The sequence below is a fragment of the Phascolarctos cinereus genome, unplaced genomic scaffold (genome assembly GCF_003287225.1).
Source record: "Phascolarctos cinereus isolate Bilbo 61053 unplaced genomic scaffold, phaCin_HiC Scaffold_7;HRSCAF=346, whole genome shotgun sequence".
NCBI lineage: Eukaryota > Metazoa > Chordata > Mammalia > Diprotodontia > Phascolarctidae > Phascolarctos > Phascolarctos cinereus.
In genome coordinates, this window is record NW_027556180.1 from 127,577,587 (window position 1) to 127,596,767 (window position 19,181).

Below are 19,181 nucleotides of genomic sequence, written 5' to 3' on the forward strand. Positions count from 1 at the left end.
TGACCTTCTAAGTTTTCTTAGCCTCTTGTGGGTTGAGATGTCTGGAAGCCACGACAGCTGCCTGTAATTCAGTCCTCTGAGGCCTGCTCCAGTTTTGCTGTGGCCTGTGCACCCATGCCAAGGTGTGTTCCTCCCTCCACCCAGCATAATATACCTTTCTGATCAACCATCCAGATTGTCTTGTGCTGGAAATTTGTTTCACTCTGTCTTTTTCTGGGTTCTGCTGCATTAGAATTTATTTAGGGCCATTTTTTACAGGTATTTGAAGGAGTTTGGGGGAGAGCTCGAGCAAGTCGTTGCGTTTACTCGGCCATCTTAGCTCTGCCCCCAAAATGATTTTTTTTAGGCAATTGGGGTCAAGTTACTTGACCAAGGTCACACAGCTAGTAAGTGTCAAGTGTTTGGTCTGAGGCTGGATTTGAACTCAGGTCCTCCTGACTTCAGGGCCGGTGTTCTATCCACTTCACCACCTAGCTGCCCCAAAGATGAATTTTTCTTAAAACCCACATTTCCCCTTTCTAAACTCCTCTCTTTCATTCACTTGCTAAGTCCAACAACTGGCCATTTCTTCCTCTATAGTGCATCCCTCTATCCCTCTTCTTTCCATCTACCACAGTTTAGGAACTAAAAAACTATTCCAGAAAAAGTTGCAATGCCTTTGTTATTGTCTTCCTTGCCTAAAGTCTCTCCCTTCCAATCAATCTGCCATATAACCTCCAGAGTTATTTTCCCAATGTACTGGCCTAAACATGCCACTCCTCTCCATAACTTTTAGTAGCACCTTATTACCTCTAGCATTAAATAGAACATTAATCTGCTCATTATTTAATTCATTTTACAATCTGACACTAATAGATCTTTCCATCTTTACTACATACTGTTGTTCTTTACACTCCTCACAGTCTAGTCAAACTAATCTTCTTACCATTCCTCATAATTGGTGTTATATGTCTTTTACACATTCTTTCTCCCCAACCTGTAATGCATTTCCACCTCTTAGAAACTCCGTGAAACATTAAGTAGTTCCCTCAGTTGAAAATGTCTCCCCTCAACTTTACTTTATATCTCTTTTAAATATACCTATATATTTATATGACATCTTCCATGATGGAGGAGTTCCTTGAAGTCAAGGACTGTTTTAATATTGTTTTGACCCCTTAGTATAGCACATTGCCTGGAGTACAACAGGCACTTTATAAATGTTTGTTGAATGTTTGATTGGCTCTTACAGCATATAGCTGGACCTCAAGTCTCTTTCTGCCTCTTTTGTTTTGTGTTTCTTTCCATAAGAGTTAGAGTGAAATTTTGCCCATGTAGTTTATATGTGTCTGTCTAGATGTGGGAAGCAAGGATAGCTGTAGTATTGTCTCTGGCTAAATAATGTAATTGATTCATTTTTGCTATACATAACCCACTTTGATGTGGAGATCTGCCTTTGTTCCATATTAGAACTACAGTTTTTTTTTAATCTAATGTTATAAAAACCTTTTCCAAATTTTCAGTGATGTGATACTATTGCAAGACAGAAAATTTCTGCCTTCATTTTCAATTTTATTTCAATAGATTTTCCTCTTATTTCTTCAGTTTATTTTTCTTAGTTTTCAGTTCTCTTCTTAGGGTTTTCAGAACTTAGGGCTGATGAAATTTAAACTCATATATATGCTAACTGTAACAACCTGGGGATATTAAAGCCCCTATTTTCAAAGGGGCTTTTCAAAGAACCTGTTCTTTGAAGGCAATCCTTTTCTAGGTATCACTTTAAGAATGCCTTGGCTGCTTCTGAAGACAAATAGTAGTCTTGTTCATCTTTAATAGTATTTGAGAAGTTCATAATTAGGAGCACAACAAGCTTTTAAACATGCACACATCTGAGCTGCAGTGCTGTTTTAAGGATCAATGACAATAGAAGGGATCATTTTTCATGCATAATATTATGAATCTTATTATGTCTTTATAATAAAAGCCATTCTAAGAAATAAAAATGGTGGGTCTCATCACTGATTAGTGCATTATTTTATTAATATTGCCTATTCTTTGTTCCTAGAGGAAAATATTGATAGTTCAATGATGATACTATGATAACATAATTTCTAGGCAACGTTTACAAACCAAGAAGCTGCCATATGTATTCATCATAAATAAAGAAATATGTTGTGTATTCATATGATACTTGGTTTTATGATGTTATACATATGATATGACACATAATCACTTGTAATAGGAATCTAGAAAAGTATTCCAGAAATAATAGTTTACCTGGAAATATATTTTTGTCACATAAGCCTAAGGAGGTAGGAAGTAATCAATATAATTATTGAGTATTGCAAATTTTAAAGGAAAGACATCTGCTTTTAAAATGTCATAAGCATGTATATACCTCTAGACATTGCTTGCTCAGTGTTACAGAAAGAATCTATTTCCATTTGTTCTGTGACAGAAGATTTCAGAAGAGCAGTCAACCAACCATGGCATACATGATATCAAAGAATGTGAAATGCAGACTGTTTCAGATGTTTGATATATGTGAGACATTGTCTCCAATACCATCTCAAATTTATTTGTAAAGCAATACCAACAAGAATTTATGATGTGATGAGAATGCAAAATTATACACTGTCAGCTTGATTTGGAAACATGATTAAAATATGTTTACCATGTCTTCTTATTTTTCTTGACAAAGAATTTCACTTCATTTGCTGGTTGTTCATGCTTGTATATACTAGTTGCAGGTCAACATCCATGTATCTGTCGCTGTGTCTCTCTGTGTCTCTGTCTTTGTTGCTCTGTCTGTCTGTCTCTGTCTGCCTGTCTATCTCTGCCTCTCTCTGTCTTTCTCCCTGTCTCTCTCTCCCAATACAGACAGAGAGAGCTTTAAAATAAATGCACAGCTTTATTCTGATGACTTGGATATATTCATAGTTATAAAACATTCTGATTTATAGATACAATGGGGACTGTAAAATTTAACTTTTATGTATGTTTGAAACTCTAAATTATACCTAACTTTTCCTAGTAGTTTGGAAGTCTTCTCTAAACCATTTTTTTTCTTGTCTGAATTTATTTTTCTTAAATTTAATCTGAAAGGGAATATTAAACTGATTTTCATAAAATGTTTTCATAAGCAGTAACTTCAGATCACTTGATTTGTTTAGAGAGATGAAGAATGAGCAATATGTTGATAACAAGTAAAAAAGAATTATGACCTAAATGCATTGTCAAACTTCATGCCTCATATTAAAATATTTTATCTTTTCTTCAACTTAATCAAATGAGCTTTGTGAACAATTCACCACGCAGTAATTTAATGGTTTATACACCTTTAAAATGAGATAACCAATCTTTTATTTCATCTGTAAATTATATTGTTAAAGTGTTCCAAATCAAACTGACAGTGTATAATTTTGCATTCTAATCACATCATAAATTATTGTTGGTATTGTTTTACAAATAAATTTGAGGTGGTATTGAAGACAAAGCCTCACATATATCCACCATCTGAAACAGTCTGCATTTCACATTCTTCGATATCATGTATGCCATGGTTGGTTGACTGCTCTTCTGAAATCTGTCACAGAACAAATGGAAATAGACTCTTTCTGTAATACTGAGCAAGCAATGTCTAGAGGTATATACATGCTTATGACATTTTAAAAGCAGATGTCTTTCCTCTAAAATTTGCAATACTCAGTGTTTTATTTAGAGTAGATTTTATTTTCACCTTCCTTGAGTTTGTTTGGTCACTCTAGGAAAAAAAATTTTGCTATTGAAGCACACATTTTACTTAACAATTTTATCACTAAGACATATGGACCTGTGTTAAATACTTCTTAGCCACTGAACTTAAAATACAGTTAAAAAATCAGGAGCATAATTACATCAGGAAAAGGTACATAGCAACATCAAAGCATTATTTAATGTAATAAACTGTACTACACATTAAAAACAAGAATATTGAAGATTTTTTTTCTTTATTTTTCCAGGGGATAGAAATAAATAGCCAATTTTTCCAGAACAAAGCATGAAATGAAAATGAAATAGGAATATTTAATAAAAAAAGTTTTCCACTACATATTTATGACGGAAAAGCAGACCTGCTTGGAGCAAAGTGAAGTCTTTTTTTGTTATTCTCTCTCTTTCTTTAGAGTGTAATAAATTTTATCCTTGCTGAATTTATTTATTTATGTATTTTCCAGGAAACTATCACCCTCCAAACTGCAATACTATTACTTGGGTTGTGTACTAAATTACCATGTCGGTTATTTTCCCAGCATGGATAAAATATATATTTCTACTATAACCTTCAACTCTGATAAAATATACATATTAATTTGGAGTCACCTCTATTTTGTAGTGTTAAAAAATAAAGTTAGTAAGTAAACAGTAATTTATTAAGCATTTTCTATGTGCTAGACAATGTGCTAATTGATGGAGATACAGATATAAGCTTTGATTTTAACGGAGAAAGATAACAAATAAAAAGAGGGAGAAATGAAGCCAACCAAAGATATCATAGGCTGAAAGCTCCATATTACTAGGCAGCAAAAGTATAAGGATCTCACAAGAACGGTGCAGGGTAGCAGGAAACCCATAGCATGGAACTTGGAATTAAATGGGAAAAGTAGCAACAAGTTTAGTAGTAGCCAAACTCAAATGGGTATGTACAATATCCAAGGGTTCCTAGAACTCCGTTCAGAGATGCTATAGAGGGCCCTGCATATCTGGCACTATGAATTTAACCATCCAAGGGGGAGCCTGCTTTCAAGGTTGAGGTCAGTGAAGAAAACTAGATGATCAAACCGAAAAGACCTTCAAATCAAAAAGCAAAGCAAAACAATAGAGGTGGTAGAGTCTGACCATGGCAAAATGTCCCAATTCAGGAACTAAGAAGATGAGTAAAAACAACCAGAGGCATGCTGGATCCATCTCTAACCAGCTTGGCAGAACCAGTAAATATACATACATACATACATACATACATACATACATACATACACATGTACATACACACATACATACATAATACATAACACACATACATACACACATATACATATACACATATATGTGTGTGTATGTATGTCGGTATATATGTGTGCATGTATATGTATGTGTATATATGTGTGTATATATATGCATGTATGTGTGTGCATGCATGTATATATGTGTATGTATGTATATATGTATATATATGTGTGTATATGTGTGGGTATATATTTATATATTTTTATGTGTGTGTATATATATATATATATATATATATATATATATATATATATATATTTATGTATATGAGCACTTCCACAGCAGAAGTCAGCAATCTACAAATCAAAGATTATTTGAATTATAATTTTGTTCGTGGTCTACACCAACCTAGAAGGAGACAGTAACTTCCTGACAGATTTAACCAGAGAGTTTGCATTTGCTAGAAGGACTACATAAATACCTAGAAGAAATGAAGTAAAATATAACAAAGGAAATAAAAGCTTAGAAGAAAGAATCACAATAGACCCCCTCAAATTTAAGATAGATCAAACAGAAGTCAATGCCTCCATGAAAAAGCAAAATATTTAAGAATAAAGTCAAAAGATTGAATAAAGGGAGAATATAAATATCCAATATAGAATACCTGATCTTGAAAACATTTTATCAACAAAGACTTATTATACTGTATATTCTATTCCAATTTCATTTAGAAACAAAGGGCAAAATGAAAATAAAACTAAATTTCAGAATTCTTTGTCAAAAAAAAAAGGTAAAGAAAATAATTGCAATAGACAAAAAGAAAAAAAAAAAACTCAAATACTTTGGAACCAGAAGCTAAATCTCACAATAACTAATAGCTTTCATTTTTTTTTATTTTTAAATTGTTCTGTATTGATTTTTTTCTTTTTTTGAAAAAAAAACTTATTATAAACTTAAATATTGAAACACAAAAAATTTAAAATTGGTGGAAAAGTATTTCATGTGCACAGCAAAATGTAAGAGAGGATTCAAAATATATAGCACTGAAGTTTCATTTTAAGAAAGCCTATATAGTAAATACTATGGAATGTGTCTAGAGCTGTCCATGTTTTTTGTTGGTCTGTTTTGTTTCCTTGTTAGTTTTCTTATGTTTTCTGCTGCACACTTTTTATTTTGTTATTTTTCCCCTTTCCCCTCCCCCAAAGGCTATAATTAAGCATGGAGATATATATATATATATATATATATATATAGATATAGATAGATAGATAGATAGATAGATAGATATAGATATAGATATATATATATAGATATAGATATAGATATATATATATATAGATATATATTTATAGATATATATATATATATTTATAGATATATAGATACACATATACATATATACACATACATACTTTTAAAAACATATACTTTCCCTAAAAATTCTACTTCTAATTTTTGTTTTTATCATACTGTGTAACTTATTTCCTGTCCCTCCTAACTCCTCTACTTTACTCTTGCACTCTACTTTGCCTTCCTATTACTTCACATACCAAACCAAAGGCTCTCCCCCTTATTCTCCCATTCCTATAAATCTAAACACTCTTCTATACCCACCTCTCACTTAGTCCCTCAACCTCCCCTCTAAAGATCCCTCCATTATCCTCCCAAGGATTACTTCCTTGTCTTCCCATTCCCATAATCTAAACACTCTTCTATACATCCCTTTAACTTATTCCCTCACCCTCTGCTCTAGAGATTCCTGCCTTATCTGCACTCTTTTCCTTAACCCTTTAATGTTTTATTTCTTTATGAATTTAGCAGACTTTTATACTTTTCTAGACATTTTTGAATTGTTCCCTCTGGAACCTATTCCTGGGGAAAGTAGGCTTCCAGAACTAACAGCCCTCTTCCTCCATCTAATCCCTCTATGCTGTCTCTTCCTCTCACACCTCATTTGTATAAAATAATTACTTTGTTTTCTGTTCCTAAATGGTTTTATTTTTTAAAGTCATATCATACTCAGGTCTACCCCAATCTTTCTTATAAACTATCGTATTACTAATAACAATCTTGGACATATATTTTACATACATAAAAGGTAAACAGTCTGAATTTATTGAGACCCTTGCAATCAGTCTTTGTTATGTACCTTATAATTCTCTTGGCTCTTGTATGCCAAACCTTTTATGAAGTTCAGTGTTTTTTTTTAATTTAATAAAATCAGGTAACTCTGACAGTTCATTAAATGACCACGTTTTTTACATTGAGGATTATGCTTAGCTTTGTTGGGTATTATTTTTTTTGCTAGAATCCCAGTTCTTTTGCTCTTCTATATATAGTGTTCCAAGACCCACAGTATTTTAGTGTCACTGCTGCTAAGTCTTGTGTGATTTTAAATGTGGCACTGCCATATTTAATTTTTCTCTTGTTGTTCATAATATCTTATCCTTGACCTGGGAATTTCAGAATCTGACTATAATATTCCTATGTGTCTTTCTTTTTAGGATTTCTTTCAGTTGGTGATCAGTGTATTTTTGTTTTTCTATTTCTACTTTCCTCTCTTGTTCTAATGCTTCAGGAAAATTTTCTTTAATTATTTCTTGTATTTTGTTTCAAGATTCTTTGTTGGATCATAACTTACAGGTAGTCCAATTATTTTTGTTATCTCTTCTTGATTTGCTCTTCAGATCAATTGTTTTTCTTATGAGATATTTCACATTCTCTTTTTTTCATTATTTTTATTTTGTTTTATTATTTCTTGATTTCATAACTTTTCTGGCTTCCCCTTTGCCAATTCTAATTTTCAAAGAGTCATTTTCTTTCTTAAGATGCTGGATCTCCCTTTCTCATTAGTCGGCTTTCCTTTCAGAATCTTCTTGTTTTTCTTGCATTATTCTTTTCTTTTGTTTGTTTGTTTTAGGTTTTTTTAGTTTGTACTCGATCTCTTTCATTTGATTTTTAAAGCTTTTTTTAAAAAAGTTTTTCTATGAATTATTTTGGAGCAGTTGATTATTTGACATTATTCTTTGGGGTAGAAGAGTATTTCTTTGCTTCAGTATCCTCCTCAGAAGGTGATTTCTATTTTGATAATAACACTCTATGGTCGGATCCTTTTCCTTTGCATGAGCATTTTTTAAAAATTTGTAGTAGCTTAGTTTTTGTATTCACCTCTATTCCTGGGGAATGGGGGAATGGTGCCTGTGGCCTCATATTTTCCTTCAGTTCTCTTCTCTGACCTGGAAGAGGAACCAAGGCCTCTAGCCTCCAGTAAGTACCCACAGCCAGCAGAGTCCCTGACCGACTGCTCCTGCATTCACAGGGCATGTGCTATTTCCTTCTCTTAGTAGTAAAAACAATATAAGTCTTTACAGAGCACTTTAAGTTTTATAAATCATTTTATTAATGTTATATAAATTTATCCTTACAATGACCCCAGGAAATAGAAGATATTATTACATTGTTTTTACAGATGAGGAAACTGAGACAGACATAGTTTTAAGTGACTTGACCTTGGTCACACATCCTAGTAAGCATCTTAATAAAAAGAATAAATTTTGCATTACACAAGTTGATGTTGAGATTCCTATGTGGAATCTAGATAGAAATGTCCAGCAAGCTTTCAGAGATAAGGCTGAATGTCAGGAGGAAGATAAGGGTTGAATGTGCAGGTTTTGGAGTCATTTACATAGAATTAGTAATTGAACATATGGGAGCTGATGACATCACTAAGAGAAGAAATATCTAGAAGGAGAAGAGAGCCCAATTCAGACTCCAGTGTATATACCCACTTATAGTAGAGGAAGAGATGACTGAAACCAAGGAACCTGTATGTTAATAAAATTATGAACCAAGGCTTTGACCAAAAGGAAAAAGTAAAATGAAACAACATTGATAGAGAGAAGTAGGCATTCTTTTTTCCTCAAACTCTTAAAAATGAAAAGAATCTAGGCATAAGGAATGAAAACTATTACTTACATGTTGGCTAATATGAAATAACTCAAATGATTGCATTAATATTAGGTGACATAATTTAAATATTTGTTAGCTTAAAGTTGCCTAATTTTAACAAAAATAAAGAACAAATGATAAAATGCAAAAAATTTGTCAAGAACTTTGATCTTTCAAAATGTTTTCTAGTAAAAGGCTGATCAGTGACAGCTGAGATCTGACAAATTTGAAGGACCGTTGACAATTCACAAAATGAAATTTTAAAAGGTAGCCAAGGAAAATAATTTTGTACTTATTAACATATTTGCAGAAGAAAATTGTCATCTTTTCAGAGGGGCATAAAATTGACTACTAGCTGTATATTTATAAAAACTTATATATCATGAAGATATTCCTAGATAATCAAACCATGCTATTGAATATGCCTTTGACTCCCCAGATCAGGGAATGATTTAAAATACTTGACCTCATACTTGCTCAAAAGTCATCTAAACACTTTTTTAGTTAAAAATTAAATAACCATTGCAAACCACATAAATCTAGCATGTCTTTCTGCTAGTCTTGCTTATGGGAGAAATTTTTTTTTTGTCAATATCTTTTTCATATACAGTATGATGGTAAGAGTGCTGACATGAATTTATGCCTAAAATGTCTTGCCCAGTGATTGCCTGTAATTTTAGCATTAGTCGTTTTTTCAAAAGAAATTAATGATATTTTAACAGAGAATTCTAAACAAAGTAGATCTCTTTCAATTGGGAGATCGCTAAATATTATTGATTAATAAATACAAAGGAATATTTCTTCATTCTGAACTGTTATGAATACAAAAACATCAAAGAAAAATTTTATGAGAGGAAAGAATATAAGAAAAATAATATTTATACTAACTACAACAATTTACCTAAAAAAACAGCAACACTGTCAAAAAACAGAGCACTTTGTGATTATAATAATAACCACATTTATCCTCAATAGATTATACAAAAATGTATCTTTATCCTTTCTTTGCAGGGAAAAGGGAACAATGGATGTAGAACACTGCATATATTGTCAGTTTATGTATTGGTGAGCTTTATGGAACTTTTTTTCCCCCTTCTCTTTCTTTTTTCTTTATTCCAAGAGATGTTTTGCTCTATAGTAAAGGAAAATATATGTTTAGAAGTGAAATTGTTGTGTAAGCAAAATTTGTCAAGAAAATTTAAAAATAAAAATACACCTCACTGATGTTCTCTTAAAAAAAATACTTGAAAAGTTACATGTTAATGTTAATGAGATTATAATACCCATTTCCTACAATATATCTTTTTAAATCATTAGCTTCCAAATTGGAAGGTAAAGTTTTTAAAAAGTTGTAAAGCATTTTACATATTGTCTAATGTATTCATCACAGCAGTCATGGGAGGTGCTATTATTATCCTCATTTCACTAATTAAGAAAATGAGCCTGAATGAGTTTAAATGATTTATTCTGTATTATATAGTTAAGCATTTGAATCAAATTTCGAACTCAGATCTTCTTGTCCCAAGTAAAATTTTCTATCTGCTATACCATCTAGATGCTGGGAAGATTTTAAAGCAGGAGAGATTGCAGATATGGGAAGCAAGAGTGAATGAAGAATATTTTAACTGACTTTTTTTTTTTGCCTAAAGCATGAAATGCATTCTATTTCAGTAAGTAAATCTTGAAATAATATATCTATTACCTCTACATATAATCATAAACTCTCAGCATTGTAAGGAACCTCAGAGGTTATCTAGTCTAATTGTCATCCATATTATGAATGTTGTTGACAAGATTTCTGACAGCTGGTCAGATAGCCTGCTCTGCAAAATTTCTTTTTGATTATACATTTAGGCATCACTTTCTACTTTTGGAAAATCTTAATGGTGAAGAAGATTCTGCTTATGTTGAGACTAATACTTCATCTTTTACCTCTTTATTTTCTGAGATTCTTTTTTCTTTTTTAAAAATTTATTTCTTTATTTTTAGTTTTCAATATTCACTTCCACAAGATTTTGAGTTCCACATTTTCTCCCCATCTATCCTCTCCTCCCACCCCAAGATGGCATGCATTCTAAATACCCCTTCCCTCATCTGCCGTACCTTCTATCTCCCTCTCTTTGTTTATCCCCTTCCCATTATACTTTCCACTAGGTCAGGATAGATTGCTATACCATTTTATCTGTATATCTTATTTCCCAGTTCCACGTAAAAGCAACTTTTCACGTTCATTTATAAAGCTTTGAGTTCCAAATTCTATCCCTTCCTCCATATCCACCCACCCTCATTGAGAAGGCAAGCAATTCGATATAAGTTATACATGTGTAGTCATGCAAAACACTTACATAATAGTCATGTTGTTAAAAACTAACTACATTTCCCTTCATCCTATCCCAACATTTATTCTATTCTGTCCTTTGACTCTTTCCCTCCTCAAAAGTGTTTGTCTCTGATTACCCCCTTCTCCAATCTGCCCTCCCTTCTATCATCCTCCCTCTCTTATTCCCTTCCCCCCTATTTTCCTGTAGGGCAGAATAGATTTCTATACCCTATTTCTTATATTTCTTATTTCTCAGTTGCATGAGAAATCAATTTTTAATATGTGTTTTTAAAACTTTGGGTTCAAAATTTTCTCCCTTCCTTCCTCCCCACCCACCTTCATTGAAAAGACAAGCAACTCAATACAGGTTATACATGTGTAGTCATGCAAAACACTTTCATAGTAGTTATATTGTGAAAAACTAAGTATATTTCCCTTCATCCTATCCTGCCCTCCCATTTATTCTATTCTCTCTTTTGACCCTGTCCCTCCTCAGAAGTATTTGCTTCAGATTACCTCCTCCTGTAATCTGCCCTACCCTCTATCATCCCCCTGCTCTCTTGTTCATTTTCACCCTATTTTCCTGTAGGATAAGGTAGATTTCCATACCCAATTAAGTGTGTATGTTATTCCCTTCTTAAGCCAAATCCAATAAGAGTAAGATTCCCTCATTCCCTCTCACATCCCTCCCTTTCCTTCTACTGTAAAATCTTTTTCTTGTCTGTTTTATTTGAGATAATTTATCCCATTCTACCTCTCCCTTTCTCCTTCTCCCAGTATAATCTTCTCTCTACCTTAATTTTATTTTTTAGATATTATCCCTTTGTATTCTCTGTGCCCTCTCTCTCTCTCTCTCTCTCTCTCTCTCTCTCTCTCTCTCTCTCTCTCTCTCTCTCTCTCTCTTCTCTCTCTCTCTCTCTCTCTCTCTCTCTCTCTCTCTCTCTCTCTCTCTCTCTCTCTCTCTCTCTCTCTCCATTTCTCTACCATCCTCTACAGGGCCCACTATATCAAGCAGAATGACAGACAGAGCCCTCAAGCAGACCATCTGGAAGGCTGCCTGGGCCCTCAACACCAGTTGCTCCATGGGTGCACCGCCCTGCACAAGACTAGAGCTAGACAGGACCAAGGCAGACTGGGGGTGGGGCACTCCTGGCCCCCTCCCACACCTATCTCACCCCCTTCCTTCTCCCCCTATGCTCCACTTTAAGGTGTTATTTTCTTCTCCTTTAGCAAGTGGTTCACTCATTTTTCTTGATTTTTTTTCATCATGCTCATTTCTCTTCCCAATTTTTCCTCTACTTCTCTTACTTGGTTTTCAGAATCCTTTTTGGGTTATTTTATGGCCTAAGACTAAGTCATATTTTCTTTCTTGGAGGCTTTAGATGTGGAGCTTTGGCTTTGTTGTCTTCTGGTTGTGCATTTTGATCTTCTTTGTCACCAAAGTAAGATTCTATACTGAGTTTCTTTTTTCTGCCTCTGTTTGCTCATGTTCCCAAACAATTACTTAACTTTTTAACTCTTTGTTAAGGTAAGGCTCTGCTACCAGTGGGGGGTATACTGTCCCAAACTTCAGAGGTTTTGTGCAGCTGTTTTCAGAGATACTTCTAGGGACCTGTAAGTTTTCAATTCTTACAAGGTGTTATGATAAATGGAGAGCTGTGTCCTCCTTTCCTGGTCTGTGCTCTGCTCTATGAGTGACCACAAGCACTCTTTTCAGCTTTGGAACTGTGAGCAGGATTACCTCTCTACCACCACAAGCTCCACCACACCAATCCTCCTCCTCCTTACCCCAGGACAACCACCCAGGACTGTGATCTAGATCCCAGCATGGGCAAAGCAAAAGAATCCTGTCTTAGTGCCAGCAAAGAGTTCCTCTCTGATCAGACCCTCAATCTCCCCTAACATCTGTGGGCCAAGAGCTCCAGAAGGAACTGCTGCCACTGTGCTAGGGCCAAGGCTGGACCATGCTCCTCTCTCACCCAGTTCTGACAGACTTTTCACACTGATCTTCTAAGTTATCTTCGGCATTTGTGGGTTGACAAGTCTGGAAACCACCACAGGTCCTCATGATTCAATCCCCTGAGGCCTGCTTCAGGTTTGCTGGGGCACAGTTCATGCTGAAAGACACTCCTTTCCTAGCCCAGTACAAAAGACCTTTTCTATCAACCATCCAGGTTGTCTTGCACTGGAAATTTGTTTCACTCCCTCTTTTTGTTGATTCTGCTGCTCTAATATTACTTTAGAGTCATTTCTACAGGTATTTGGAAGGATTTGAGGAGAAAGGCAAGTCACTGCTTTTACTCTGCCATCTTGTCTCTGCCTCCCATTTTAACTCTTTAACTCTTACCCCATTGATCCTGTTTCTTAATTTTAGGACCAAGCAGAACTAGTACAATTCATTTTCAACATGACAACCCATCAAATACTGGAGGACAGCCATAATTTCCCCATAAAAATTTTCTTCTCCAGGCAAAAGCCCTCATTCAGTCAACTAACAACCATATGACGTGGCTTGAGTTATACTATCATTCTGATAGTTTTTCTTTGAATCCATTCCAGCTTCTTAATGTAAACACTGTTGACCAGAAGTAAACTACATTTCTATCCACATTACAAATTGATATTTGTATAGAACTTTGGGATTGATGAAGTTATAATAGTGCTCCATGCAAGTATTGTAGTTGTGGGCCAAGACACTTAGGGTGAGGAAAGCCATGGGTCTTTTTGGCAAAAAACTATAGAATAAATTCTTAAGATTTCAGCAGATGGAGTGGATTTTTTTTTCCCTGAATCCTTTCAGTTTCCTTGCTGGCAGATTTTACCTGCTCTTACATTTTCATGAATTTTTTTTTATCCATAAGAGACTGCTTTTACAAGATGTTCTACCTGTCTATCTGATAGGCAAATAGTGAATTTTAGATAGACAGCATTTGTTAAGCATATTTCATCTTCCAGTTATGGTGCTAAGTATTAGAAATATAAATATAAGCAAAAAAAAGACAGAGCCTTCTCTCAAGGTAAATATTTTGTAATACTTGAAGATGAGTCATAAGAAGGAGGTAGAAAGTAGGAGTGGAAGGAATGAGAGCAGAAGGGATCATTGTGCTGAAGAAGGGGGTAGAAAAGTTTAGAAAGCCAAGAGGTCTGGGACTGAAATTTTTCTGTCCTGGGCCCCTCACAAAAATGGTGGTTTAGGCCAGATTTCACTCATTTAGAGGAGACGGTCCCAGGGTAAAAGTAGTTTCAGGTGAGAAGGCTGTTTGTAAGGAGATGCTAAGTCCAGAGACTCAAACATGAAGCTGTCAGTAAAAATATTCACTAATTAGAATACTTCTGTCCAAAACAAAACAAAACAAAAAACTTCATCCATTTTGCTATGCTCTTTGGGTTCTATATCACTTTGTACTGAGAATCTCTGACCTGAAACAACATTTTGTGAGTTGCCTTGGTCACATTCTGTTTTTACTGAGGCTGTAAATATTAGAAAACAGAAGAAAACATTGTAGAAAATAAAGAAATATTCACATTTAAGAGAATCACAAGATATAAAAACTAGAAAAGGAGAGTAATCCCAGAAGTACAAGTAAAGCTTCAGAAAAAAAAAAAAGTTTTTCCAAAAGGATTTTTAAGATTGATGGAAGAAATGAAGGAAAGAATTATATGTACGTGTATCTGTATGTGAATGTGTATATGTATGTATATGTATGTGTATATGTATGTGTGCGTGGATGTATGTGTGTATGTGGATATACATAATATGTATATGTATATATATACATACACACACATATATACATATATATGTATATATACACACACATACAGAAACACATATGTATATATGCACATGTTTATATGTTTGTATGCCTGGGTATATAGGCATAGATATATGTATATATATGTGTGTGTGTATATATACATATATAATTATTTGCTTCATTTCTTCCATCTATATATCTATACACACCCCCACACACCTATATTATATATATATATATATATATATATATATGTGTGTGTGTGTGTGTGTGTGTGTGTGCATGTATGTATATATATGTATGTGTATGTATATATACATATACATACACATACATATATATATATATATATATATATATGTGTGTGTGTGTGTGTGTGTGTGTGTGTGTGTGTATCATAAGAAGCTGTAAGGAAGGAAGAAATTGGCAGAAGAATAAAAACCTTAGAATATAAGCTAGAAAAAATTACCAATTAGAGAAGTCATGGAAAAGTACTCCAGGACAAACATAACTCATGGAATACCTTGGTGCTAGAGTAAACAGAGTTCTGGGCCTGGACTCAGGAAGACCTGAGTTTAAATCCATCCTCAGATGTTTACTCACTATGTAAAATTTATCAAGTTGCTTACCTCTATTCGTCTCATCTGTAAAATGAGTTAGAGAAGGAAATGGCAAACCACTCCAGTACTCTTGCCAAAAAAACTCCAAAAATGGGGTCATTAAGACATGACTAAAAAAGCATAACTCCATGAGACAAGAAGGTATACTAAACAAATTTTTAAAAAATAGATGGAATTTATCCTGTATATTCTTCTTTTTCCTCCCAAAATTACTGACCTGCAAAAGAGTTTGGGATTTCTACTTCCTAGAAACCATAACCAAACAAACAACCCCCCCCAACTGAAATTTAATATTTCAAAAACAAAACAAAGAAAACTACTTAAATCTATTAGAATTAGAGGATTATGTGAAAAGAAAAAGACTTCACCAATGACTTCCTAAAAAAAATAATTTGGAATATCAGAGCCTAAATCCAGGAAATACAGGTCAAAGGAAAAACCAAACCAAACCCAACAATACTTCAAGTAGACAGAAAGTGAGAATATGAATTCTAAGGCAGCTACATATTGCAGTGGATAGGGCACAGGGAGTCAGGAACACCTAAGTTCAAATCCATTCTCAGATACTTAGTGTTTGTGTGACCCTGAGCAAGTCATTTAACCTGTTTGCCTCAGTTCCTTATCTGCATAGTGATCTGGAGAAGGAAATGGCAAACTGCTCCAGTATCTTTCTTAAGAAAATCCCAAATGAGGTCACAAAGAATCTCACAAAACTAAAACAACCAAACAACAACAACTAAAAAATGCCAAGGAACCACGATAAGAATCACAGAAGCTGCTGTTACTGTAATGACACTATCTTGCAGTTTTTATTTTATAAATAATGTCTAGAAGACCCAAAAGAGCAAAGGAGATGAGCCAAGTCACTAGAAACCAATTAACCTATTTTGTTGAGTCAAGAATAGCTAATTTTAGGCTACGTTATTACAGAAGACTTAAAGATGGGACACTTTTCTAGGAATCAGATATCTTTTCAATACCTTTATTGTTCTTTTCTTTTGAATCTGGTCTGTTCCTTGTGAGGGGAAGAGTGAAGGCTACCTGACTAATGGAGAGTAAGTCAAGTCATCTATGCTAGGAAGGAGAGAAATTAGAAAATAATCAGTTGTGTTCACAGAATTCCAAAGATGGATGGAAGGACATAATTCCTCTTCTTCCTTTCTTTTGGATTTTCCTCCTTACTCCTAAACTTACCAGATAGTACTTCCTCTGTGTTACATAATATGCTTTTAGAGAAACAAACAAACAAATTTTTTTAATATATTCCCACTATCAATATGACCAGTCAGTAGGATTATTGAGGAATTGAAATATTCCAATGGAATATTTTAAAGAAATCAGTTTACTCTTGCTTTTCATGGAAGTTTGAAATGTATAATTTCTAAATTCCCTTTTAAATAAAATAATGTGTTTTCAGTGAACTTCCTACTCATTTAAACTAGCACTTGGCCTTTTAACATCAACTTCTGCTTTCTCACCTAAAGTTAAAAAGCAGAAATAATAAACCACAAATCATTTCTTATTTTAATATCACTTTTTCATCTTCCCTCTCCAACTCCCAGGAAATGGCCTTTTTCTGTCAAGGAGTCCTATTAAGATCCATTTCACATTAACCTTTTCATGTTGATTAATGGGTAGTAAATTACATACTTGAACTTATTAGGTCAAATGGAAGACCACTGTATTTTCTTTGATAAAATCTATCACTGAATAGAACTCCTTTCAACAGCACTTAGGAATACATATTTTAGACTTTCAAGTACATCTAACAAATTCTGACAAGGGTCATATGTTTTAACCTAAACACCTTAAATCATCTGGAAAGCACATGAGTAAAGAGAGTTTTATTGTCATAGAAAGTGAAATATTAAATACCTCTAGCTGCAGCAAGACAAAATCAGAAATCTGAAGAAAGATGAAATCAAAATATTTTCAATTAATTATTACAAAACATAAGTTGTAAAAGCTTTAAGGATAGGCATGGTGTCAAAATATGTTTGTTTGTTTTTGTCTAAGCACATTAGGCAAATATGTAGCTAAAGTTTATCAGCAAGTAAAGATTATGCTTTGGTCATATCAATTCATGAAATTATCTACTAATGTGGGCAAGGGTAGAAATCTAGATGGGGGGGATTGAATCATAGATAATTTTGATTCAATTTTTTAAAAAATTCCCCAAAACCAGCCAATTCAAAAAAAGAATTACAATTTGCCCTGGTTATTTTGGAGATACTAAGATTTTACATGCACACACACACACACACACTCACACACACATACATATGTGTATGCATGTATATACGTATATGTATGTTTGTATATATGTACGTGTGTGTGTGTGTGTGTGTGTGTGTATTTACCTTTAAGCGGCTTGAAATCCATGGTGATGATTCATTCTCACAAATATGTGTTATATAAGGTATAATGGGATAAAACCAACGGAAGGAGGATGGAAAATGTTCTATAAAAATATGAGTAAGGGGAATCATTTTAGTGGGAAAAATGTGTCCTAAAGATGATATATGAATTGGGCCTTCATTTATTTCTTCAATATACTTATAAAGTATAACAAATAACATATGCTAGTCTCTGTATTTGGCATTGAGTACACAAAGATTAAAATCTGAACAAGCCCTGTAATTAAGGACTACATTACATTGAGGGGAATTATAAATTACAGATTCCTAATTGATAACGCTACTTTTATTTACTCTCCTTCTCAATAATTTTCCCAAATGGAGGGGTCTAGTCATATTAGTACACTGTTGAAAAATCTTCCAAGTCACATAGTATGTGATTAATAAGTAAACAACAAATAAACAGGAAAAATGAAACAACATAAAAATAGATAAACAGAAAATATGTAAAAAGAAAAGAAATTTACTTTGAGAAAATGTTATTATTAGATTGTAGAAGTTAATATAAGGTTTATATTGGAGGTGGCACTTGAATTTAATCTGGAATCAAGTTAGAGATTTTAAAAGGCAGAGAAGAGGAGGTAGCTCATGCCAAGCATATATAGGACAATAGAATGCCACTGTACAATGCCATTCATATGTGTGTGTGTTTATATGTATATATAATGTATGTATTTATATATGTAGGCATATAGTCTTCCCCTATAAAGATCTAAATGTTTGAGGGCAGGGAATAGCTTGTTTGCTTGTACTTGTACCTCCAGAATTGAGTTCAGTGCCAAATGGAATATTTATTAAGCATATAATAAATGATTAATAAATATTTTCATTCATTCACAGATTCATTCACTCATTCATGCATGAAGGGAATAGAAAACAAATGTGTCTTGCATTGTTTTTCTAACTTGTTGAATATAAGATGGAAGTATTATCAAGTAAAACAGGAAAGTCATGAGCCAGAGCCATCCTCAGCACAGACATTAAAGTGATTTCCTCAAAGTTCTGATCTAGACATGTCACATCCCTAATCAATAAACTTCAGTGACTCTCAGTTACCTCTAGGATCAAGTATAAACCACTATGCTTAGAATTTGAAGCTGTTTACAGTTTGAATCCTTACAATTCCATTGTTCCTAAACATTATTTAGCTACTTGC